The sequence below is a fragment of the Chenopodium album genome, chromosome 1, assembly GCF_948465745.1.
Source record: "Chenopodium album chromosome 1, dcCheAlbu1.1, whole genome shotgun sequence".
Lineage (NCBI taxonomy): Eukaryota > Viridiplantae > Streptophyta > Magnoliopsida > Caryophyllales > Amaranthaceae > Chenopodium > Chenopodium album.
The window spans coordinates 23,757,814-23,767,535 of NC_137834.1; the positions used below are offsets into that span (position 1 = coordinate 23,757,814).

General features: G+C 38.9%; 1 non-coding gene across 1 annotated transcript; it reads left to right on the forward strand.

The window, feature by feature from the left end:
* Positions 1–702: 702 nt before the first annotated feature.
* Positions 703–809, forward strand: LOC145565401 (small nucleolar RNA R71). Its single transcript, XR_014095025.1, has one exon. It is a non-coding gene; the product is annotated as a small nucleolar RNA R71 (small nucleolar RNA).
* Positions 810–9,722: the final 8,913 nt, after the last annotated feature.

The window sequence follows — 9,722 nt, forward strand, 5'->3', positions numbered from 1 at the left end:
GCGCAATTTGATTATCTACAATTTTATTATGTGCTAGAATTTGATCAATTGTCGCATCTCTACTCTCCATGTGCTTTTGCATATTAACCAACATTGCTCTAATTTCCACCAAAGAAGGGTCGGAAGATGAGGAGGTTTGTTGTGGTTGGTTCTTCTGGCAGCATTGGGATGGTAATATTTCTACTGTTGTTGCTGTGGCGCCTGTGGTTCTTGTGGTGGTGGATTTTGAACATTGGTACTCCGGTAGGGAAGGTACGGATGATTCCGATACCCAGGATTGTAGGTGTTGGAGTATGGGTTATTCTGCCTATAAGCTTGAAAGGCATTAACTTGCTCCACGGAACTCCTGCAATCTTGTTCCCAATGACCTAAAATACCACAATTTTCACAGAAAGCCTCATTAGAGTTATTATTAATTGCAGAAACATTAGCTACATTAGCAGTGCTAAGATTATCTAATTTTTGGCAGATAGAGGTCAGCTGAGCTTGCAAAAAGGATACAGAGTCGACGCTATGCTTCCCCTTGTTAGAAAATCCTCTAGGATTCCCATATTGGGAATTGTGTATCGCCATATCTTCAATAACCTGACCTGCATCATCAACATTAAGATTCATAAATTCCCACTAGCTGCAGAATCTAAAATTATTCTAGAAGAATTTCCAATGCCATTGTAAAAGGCTTGGATTAACTGCCATTGTGCTAAATTATGGTGAGGGCATTCTCTTTGTAGGTCCTTGAACCTCTCCCAAGCCTCATATAAAGATTCATCGGCTTCTTGGGCAAAGTTCTGAATCGCACTCCATAGTACGACTGTTCTCTCTGCATGATAATACTTGTTATAAAAATTCAAAACAAGAGTTTCCCAGTCAGTTATACCAAGTGCAGTTCTATTTAAGCCATTAAACCACAATTTATCTTTTCCAATTAAAGAGAAGGGAAAGAGAATCTCCCTGATTTGGTCTTGAGTGACCCCGGCTTGCCTGATGGTATTACAGTATTGACAATAGTCGGCAATATGAAGATTTGGGTCTTCACCCTTAGCTCCACTGAATTGCTTCCTCTCTATCATCGTTATAAATTGAGGTTTAATTTCAAATTGAACCCCATCAAGAGCCGGAGTAGGGGTGAGATGTGGAAAATCTGTAAGCTTGGGTTGTGAGTAATCACTAAGCTTCTTTGGAACCACCATCTGTGATTCTGCGTCTGATGATACCTCTGAATCGCTAGAACCTATTGGAGGATCGCGGTGATTATTATTATTATTATCACCAGAATCCGCCAGGATTTGCTTGTAGAGATTTTTCTGTCTATGAAAAGATCGTTCGATCTCAGGATCGAATGGGATGTACCCTGATCTGGAACACCTGGGCATAAACAAAAAAACTAAAAGCAAATATGAGATTTGCCTCAAAGAACTAACGTTCTCTGAGACAAAAAAAAAAAGAAAATAACCTAGACTACAAAAATAATTAGAAATAAAAATAAAATCGTTTCCCCGGCAACGGCGCCAAATTTTGACAAGGTAAAGTCGTACCCCCTAATCAAAAGTAATTACCTAAGTCCTCTAACTAAAGTATATAGGGAAGTAGGGTCGAACTCCACAGGGAAACAAGTCTTTCTACTCCTAATTAATTATTATAATCTAAATTATCTAAGTAACCAATATTTATAATTGAATAATAAACTAAACTACAGAAATCAAGAATAAGGAGGAAATAATATATAAAAGGATCTAGGGCATACGTTCACCAATAAATAATATTTTAGGGTAGAATATAATAATCATTCATCAATGCATATATTAATCAGATTATAAAGGGCTTTCGCTACGTATTATAATCACACAATTAATTTACCGGTATTAAATCTCATCTTTCGAATCTCGACCTAACCATTTATAAATTAACCTGCCTATTGAAACTAGACCTAAACATCAATTCTCATCTGTCGAATCTCGAATCAATATTGTCAAACTCATGCATAAAAGATCAGGCCTAATATAGTCACAGAGCATTAAATCAATCAATAGGAAATTAATCTAGCATTGATAATTAACAACAATAAATTACCCCTTCATATTATTTATGGATCCCCATAAACCCTAGAAAGAAAACTACTCACACATAATAGAAACTAAACTAATCAAAGCAATAAAGTAAGACATGATTAAAGGAATAAAATAAACAACTAAGATTAAGAGAAGAGAAATCGTTACCAAAATAAATCTGGAATTAAGAGTAGATTAAGAACAAAGGTTTAAGAGAAAGAAAATCTAAGAGAATAATTAAGAGAGTAAAGAAAGAGTAAGAGAGAGAGAGAGAGAGAGAGAGAGAGAGATCCTAAAATCGTATTACGGAGGAGTATTTATACTCCGTACAAATCCTAAACTAAAACAAACTAAAACGACGCTAATCGTCTCCTAACAATTACACGCGCCCGATCGAGCGAGGCACCGCCCGATCGGGCGCGCCTTTTTGCTCTTCAGGTAAACTCTCGCGCCCGGCCGGGCGCGTCACCGGGCGCCGACCTTAGCTTCTCCCGCCCGGCCGGGCGCCATCCTTTTTGGCCGGGCGGCTCTCTTGGGCCACTAATTGGACTACGATTGGGCTCCAATTCTTTGGGCCAATCTGGGTTTCCTCTTTGGGTCTTGAATACTCGGTCTAAATGCCCCGGTATCACCTATACCGAGCCCTTAATCACCGGTTCTATGGCTCTAACCGGCCCTGGGCTATAAAATCTGGTCGTGTTTCTCCAGTGCTCGTGATTGCTCCAATATATCTCGGGAAAATACTCCAAAAGTGTAAATCCCTACAAAAGTCAACCAAATCTACAAAAACACTAGAAGACACCAATTAGTAATAAAAGTGGCTTTAAAGAGCCAAAAACACTACTAATTATGACCAAGGGACGGGGGTAAAATACTATATAAAATAGACACATCACGCTGCTGAATACGAAGCATGCATGGTAGGCCTGGAAACAGCTTTGGCATTGGGAGTGAAGAAATTACGAATATTCGGGGACTCTTCATTGATTATCAACCAGATTTCTAAGAGATGGAAAGTAAGGAGCGAAAGTCTAGCCCCTTACCAAACTTATCTGGAAACGCTCACCAATCAGTTAGAAAAGGTAGAATACACATATCTACCTAGAGAGGAAAATCAATTTGCTGATGCCTTGACAAGTCTAGCCTCAATGGTTAGGATTCCTACGGAAATCGATCAAATACCTCTAACTATAGAAAAAAGGCATAAACCGGCTTATATTCAAGCTATAGAAGATGATGAAGTGATCCAGGATGAAGATGAAGAAGAAGAAGAAGAAGAAGAAGAAGAAGAAGAAGAAGAAGAAGAAGAAGAAGAAGAAGAAGAAGAAGAAGAAGAAGAAGAAGAAGAAGAAGAAGAACTGTGGTACACAGACATACTTTAGTATGTCACCAAAGGAGAATACCCTCCTCATGCTGACAAAAGAGCAAAACGAGCATTAAGACTTTTGGCTTCCCAATACGTACTCATAGACAACGAGTTAGATAAAAGGGTACCTAAGGGTCGAGCTCTCTTATGTGTAGGGAAAAAGGATGCTCAAAGAGCTATGAAGATAGTCCACGAAGGCATTTTGGAACTCATGTTAATGGCAAAATGCTAGTCCAAAAGATAATGCGAGAAGGATACTATTGGACTACCATGAATAGGGATTGTCATCAATATGTGAAAAGATGCCCTAAATGCCAAATCTACGCCAATTTACAACATGTTCCTCCATCTCTACTCTACACCTACACTTCACCATGGCCATTCTCTACATAGGGAATTGACATTATTGGTAAAATTACTCCTCTAGGAACAGGAGGTCATGAATACATCCTAGTAGCAATTGATTACTTCACAAAGTGGGTTGAAGCACAATCATATGCTAAACTCACTACAAAACATGTAGCACTCTTTATCGAAAGGAATATTATTTGTTGATATGGAGTCCCACATGAAATGATAAGTGACAATGGAACTCACTTTCAAGCTGAGTGTGAAGAATTGTTACAAAAATATGGCATTCAACACCACCATTCTTCTCCTTATAGACCTCAAGCAAATGGAGCAGTTGAAGCAGCTAATAAAAATCTAAAGACTATCATCGAGAAAATGAAAGAAAATTACAAGGATTGGCCTGACAAACTCCATTTCGCACTTTGGGGTTATCGCACGTCAATTCGCACATCAACAGGAAATACGCTATTCTCCTTGGTTTATGGAATGGATGTTGTACAACCTGTAGAGCTAGAGATACCATCTCTACGCCCATTGCACTAGAAAGTAAACTCGATGAAGTTGAATGGACTAGGGCAAGATATGAGGAGCTAATTCTACTTGATGAAAAGCGACTAGAAGCTCTACATCATACTCAATGCTATCAAACTTGTATGACTAGGCATTTTTAATAAGAAGGTCAAGACAAGAAACATCAAAGTAGGAGACTTGGTGTTAAAAGCATTAAGGAAAAATGTTTTAGATCCAAGAGGTAAATTTAGACCTAATTGGTATGGACCCTATATTGTCAAAACAATCCTATCAGGAGGTGCAGCAAAATTAACTAATATGGATGGCAATGAGTTCTCTAACATGACAAATCTTGACCAACTTAAAAAGTACTACCCATAATTACTTGAGTAGGATACTCAAGAGAGCTAAGTTTGGCCTGATTCCTTAGGAAAGGATACGTAGGCAACCCTTTACGGGTGCGGCCACTTTAACTTTCGCAAACCTCGCATCCCAGATATAAAAATAAATTCAACAGAAATTCGGCGAAGCTTCGGTGTCACCGAAAAAATTCTGTCGCCGGCCGATGAACCTTAGCGCCGGACGACAGCGTCTGTCGTCAGACGCCAGAGCCGGCGCCAGTCGTAAAGTAGCAGCGCCGTTTCTTCTGGGAGCATCTGGGCATATTTCGGTGTTTTTTCGGAAAATTTTCGACCTCCGTACTCGAAAAAATTTCTGGAAAATTAAATTTTTTGTTTTCATTACTTTAATAAATAAAATTTAAAGGAGATGATTTAATTAGAAAAGCTGAAATTTCATTAATAAATAAACTAACAAATTACATTATTGATGGAATTTAAATAAAGCTTAATAGAACAAATTAACTTTAAATTTAAAAACTAAGTCTAATAAATTGAAAGTTAAGCAATTCTTCAATCTTTCTTCTCTTTCTTTGCTCTCTTCCAATTTTTATCTGCATCCTCTTCATCTTCCATGGCTTTAGCTAGTAGGCATCCTTTAGAGGAGCTACATTCAATTTTGGAGTAAATAGTTTCTCCCTTAGCTAGGACTCCATGTTTCTTCTCTACCACAACCTTCTTCTCTGAAGTGTCAGCTTTTCTTTTCCCTTTATCCTTTGTAGAGCTCTTCTTCTTAGGCATCGTAGGTGTTTTGAATTCAACCTTTTCACCCAAGCGTTCCTTAACAGGAATTACCTTGTCACCTAGACGACTATTCACATCAGTTTTACTCTGATTTTTCTTCATGTCCTTTAAAGATTTCTTGAGAAGCCACCTCTTCACATCATTAGGCAAGGAAGGAGGAACCTTTTGGGTAATCACTTCCCATAAAGTTCTAGCACTCCAATATCCATCAAAATTTTCTAATTCTTGAGAAACAGGGAATTCATAGGGACGACGAAGATCCCTAGAAGGAATTGTTTGAACTAGGTCGTACAGTCTTTTTACCCTGCAGGGATAATAAAAAGTCATCTTGATTAAGCTTGGAAGACGACAGAAAGGTTGCTTGTTGACACCAACCATCTTCTCTATTTTCCACCAAGGGATGACCCACTTGATGGCAAAGTTGCAAGAGGCAAAGACTTTCCTCCATTCATGGCGCCCCATCTTAGAGAAGCGTTTCTTTCTTCTCACAAAACAATTTGGAGTGTATTTTTCAACATTGTCGAGAGGACTAATTAATTCTAGTCTCTCCATCATCTGCAAAAAAAAATTCAATGCAAGTAAATTAATATTACTATACAAAAATATGTTTTTGATTTCTGTAATTAAAAGTACTATTTTTCTACCTGTAATAAAATTGGAGAGCCCCGAAAAGGCGCTTTTGGATTTATCTTCAATTCGTCAAGACTAAGCATAGTCTCTCCAACAATAAATGGCATTGGATTTCTCCCAGATTCAATCTGCTCCAAAACAGTTGATATGATTGCTTGGCCCTCATTAGTTCTCGCACTAGTGAGAAAATATTGGTTAAGCATGCAAAAGAGAAAAGCCCTTCTTCTATAAACATGAAAAGATTCAGAATAAGGTCTATCAAAGTAATGGCGTGCAATTCTTTCAAATTAACTATGCTACCATCTACAATATTTGTTAGATCTTTGTCTCTTAAATTAAAGAAGCGCTCAAAATCTTTATAATAATATTCATTTATTCTAGGGATTACTGCAAGATCTAATGCAGGGAAGCCTAAGATAGTACCAAATTCTTCCGGTAAAGGGCTAATTTCATCACACCCTAGTCTAAAACAATGAGTATCTGTATCCCAATATTCTAAGGCAGTATGAATGAAATCTATATCAAGATCTACCCCCTTGACACCATAGATACCCCCCATATGAAAAAAGTCTAATTTTTTTCTCTCTTTGGCAGTTAGAGACTGACACCATTCATGAGTGAAGTTGGTAAAACTCTTAGTAATTAAAGACATGATTATTTTTTCAAAAGCTAAGACTATGTTTAATCTGCTGAAATTATGAAGAAAATCGGCAGACCAGGGGGCTATTTATACACAACATCGACGCAGTTTCAATCGGGAAAGGATTCAGAGTCAGCGCTCACCAGCGCTAAACGCCAGAGTCTGGCGCCAAGCGCTAGCATTAGCATATGGCGCCACGTGATGCTGACGTGTCTTATCAGCGAGCTTTTCAAAAACGGCGTTTTTTGCCTAATTCGAATCTGAACAATGGCTTTACGATTTTTTATCCTTTCTTATACACCTTTTAATTAATTTTATATATATATATTTGGATTTTATTCAGACTTAATTTTAAGTTTGTTGTAAGTCAAAATTTTATTTTTCATTTTCTCTTTTTGGGGGAGAAAATCGGATACCCTCCATCAATAATAAAAATGACGGAATTTTTGCGCAAAATTATTAATTATCACAGTTCTTTGCACACACAAATATGCACATAAAAATGAAAAATAAATACAAGATAAAGTCATAATAATTAGATTAAAATATGTATATACAAATATGCCTAATAAATGAGTTAACTAGGCAAAGATGTATACAAAGTCAAAATAAAATAAAACACAGGTATAAACTACGGCGCCGGGGGACGCAAATGATGAGAGACGCCCATCATATTATAAAACTGCGCAGTACGAGGAGTAAGCTCTCCACCATCTTCAGCTCCAACTCCAGCTCCAGTCTCCTCGGGAGGAGGAAAACTCAACACAAGACCCGTCCACCCAAGATCGCCCTGAGGCTGAGGCTGCTGCGATGACGAGCCGACCTCGTACATCCCACCACCTCTAGGAGCCGAGGTAGCCTCTCCCTGGCCTACCGGCTCAGCACGTGCGCCCTCAGATGAAGAGCCCGAGCCCTCCACCGCCTCAGTCCGATCAGCCTCATAACGACCACCCCGACCGCCTGAACCAGTACGGCGACGTCTCTAGCTAGACCTCGTCGGGTCTCTCCGGACCTCAGGTCTCGTCCGGGTACGAGAAGGAATGGGCTGACCCTGCAAGAAGAAACCGAGTTAGAAACAATTAAATAAAGCATAATAATGCAGAAATAAGGAGAAAAGGCTACCTCCTGAACAGCGTCGTCACGACGACACGTAACCACATTCCTCATCCGAACGAGCTGGCTCCGGTAGGCGTCTATACACCGTGCCATCGCCGTGAGCACCTCGCGCGAGGACCTCGCGCGAGAACTGTCAAAGAAATAAAAGTTAGTAACAATGCATAATAGATATTAACAAATTACAAATAAATAAGCTTACTCGAGACTGGTGGCGAGGAATCGACCGCTCCACGAAGCGTTGATCCTCGGGAGCCGGAGGAATCATCTCCTTAATGGGCCCGTATGTCCCCTAGTAATGGATAGACATGCGAGGTGGCACGAACTCAGTAGGCCCGGCCTGACAAAAGCAAATCCAAGTCAGTAAAATATCAATTGGGGGCTACTTAGCAAAATGTAAAAGATGAAAATCATACCGCCGCCTCATCAGACAGAACAGGGGCCGGAGCTACCAATGGCAGCAGCTCCTCCTCAAAGCACTACCCAGGGATCGCATGAGATCGCCAAGGGGTGTCAGCCCACTCCGACATGCTCACCAGCCGCGCGTCATTGAACATATGACGCAACGGAGGTGCAGGAACGACGAAAGTATCCGAGGAGTGTGATAAATCACATTTATATAAAGTTTATCGGCACATTTATGCTAGTTTTATAGTTGCTTTTTAGGTCTTTTAGTCGTTTTTTAGGTCGCAAATGCATAAGTTGTTTGTTTTGTGCTCTATTACGCTCCGTTTGTGTTTTTATTCATGTTTCAGGTGATTTCATAGTCATTTGAACGCTTTCGGAGTAGTTTTGGAAGAAACGGACAATAAAAGAATGAAATGTCGATGAATCGAGGTCGCTCAATGAAGGATATGTGTTGATGGAAGCTAAATATGAGATTAACATGCATGAGGAATGAATATAGCATCCACAAGGGTCGTTATGCACTTTTTCAGAATTGAATTTGAGTTACAAACGAAGAAAAACGATGTTTTACAAAGTGGCAAAAATGACCTTTGTTCTTTCTTTTGATCATAACTCATGTTTTACAGATCGGATTGATGCGATTCAAATTGCGTTGGAAACTAGACTTAAAGAGCTTTCCAATGATAGGTCACACGCCCCAAGAAGCCTTCTAGAACAGAAGTTATAGTCGTTTTAATCCGTGCTATCTACCCTGCGACTAAACCCCGCGCCCACTCGACTTCCCAGCGCTACTGCCAGGCCGCGGGGCTGACCTGTGCCCGCAGGTTCTGACGAGCAGCCAACGCAGCCCACGACCACGAGGCTTCGTCGCTGCATATACATCTTCACTCGTCCCTTGATCTATCGATCTTATTCGTGCCACGTTATCTTTTATCATCCAATAGCATTGCAACTTTTGTATTTATTATTTTCTTATTTCTTTTCTTTATTTATTTTTAGATTAGTTTTAGGATATTATAAATACTCAAGGGATAATTATTTCCCCTTATGCCTTTTTATACTTTTTATTTTACATTCTTTTTAGTTTTCTCTCCAAAACCCTAGTTTGTTTTATTTATTTATTTCATGCTAGAGTAGTTTTATTTCTAGGGTTTGGGAATCCATGTTTATATTATGAATCTTGATTGATAATTTTAATATTTTGATTATTCATATCTCTAATTGATAGTGTTTTTATTGATAATCTTGCAACCTGATCAATTGTTTGATTAATTTTTGTTAATAAGAGTTTGAATCGAAAGATGTTACTTTTAGAGGCTTACCTACAATTAGCAATTCTGATTATGTTAGCGACCGAACTACATATGTTGAATTGAGAGCGTTAAGACCCGATCGTATGCTTAGCAATTGCTCTAGATAATTGATTGATTAAATTGTTATTGATATTTGATAGATTTAGAACTATAAACATGGTGAACCATAACCCTAGGTCTTTTTATTAATTGTTTTATTCT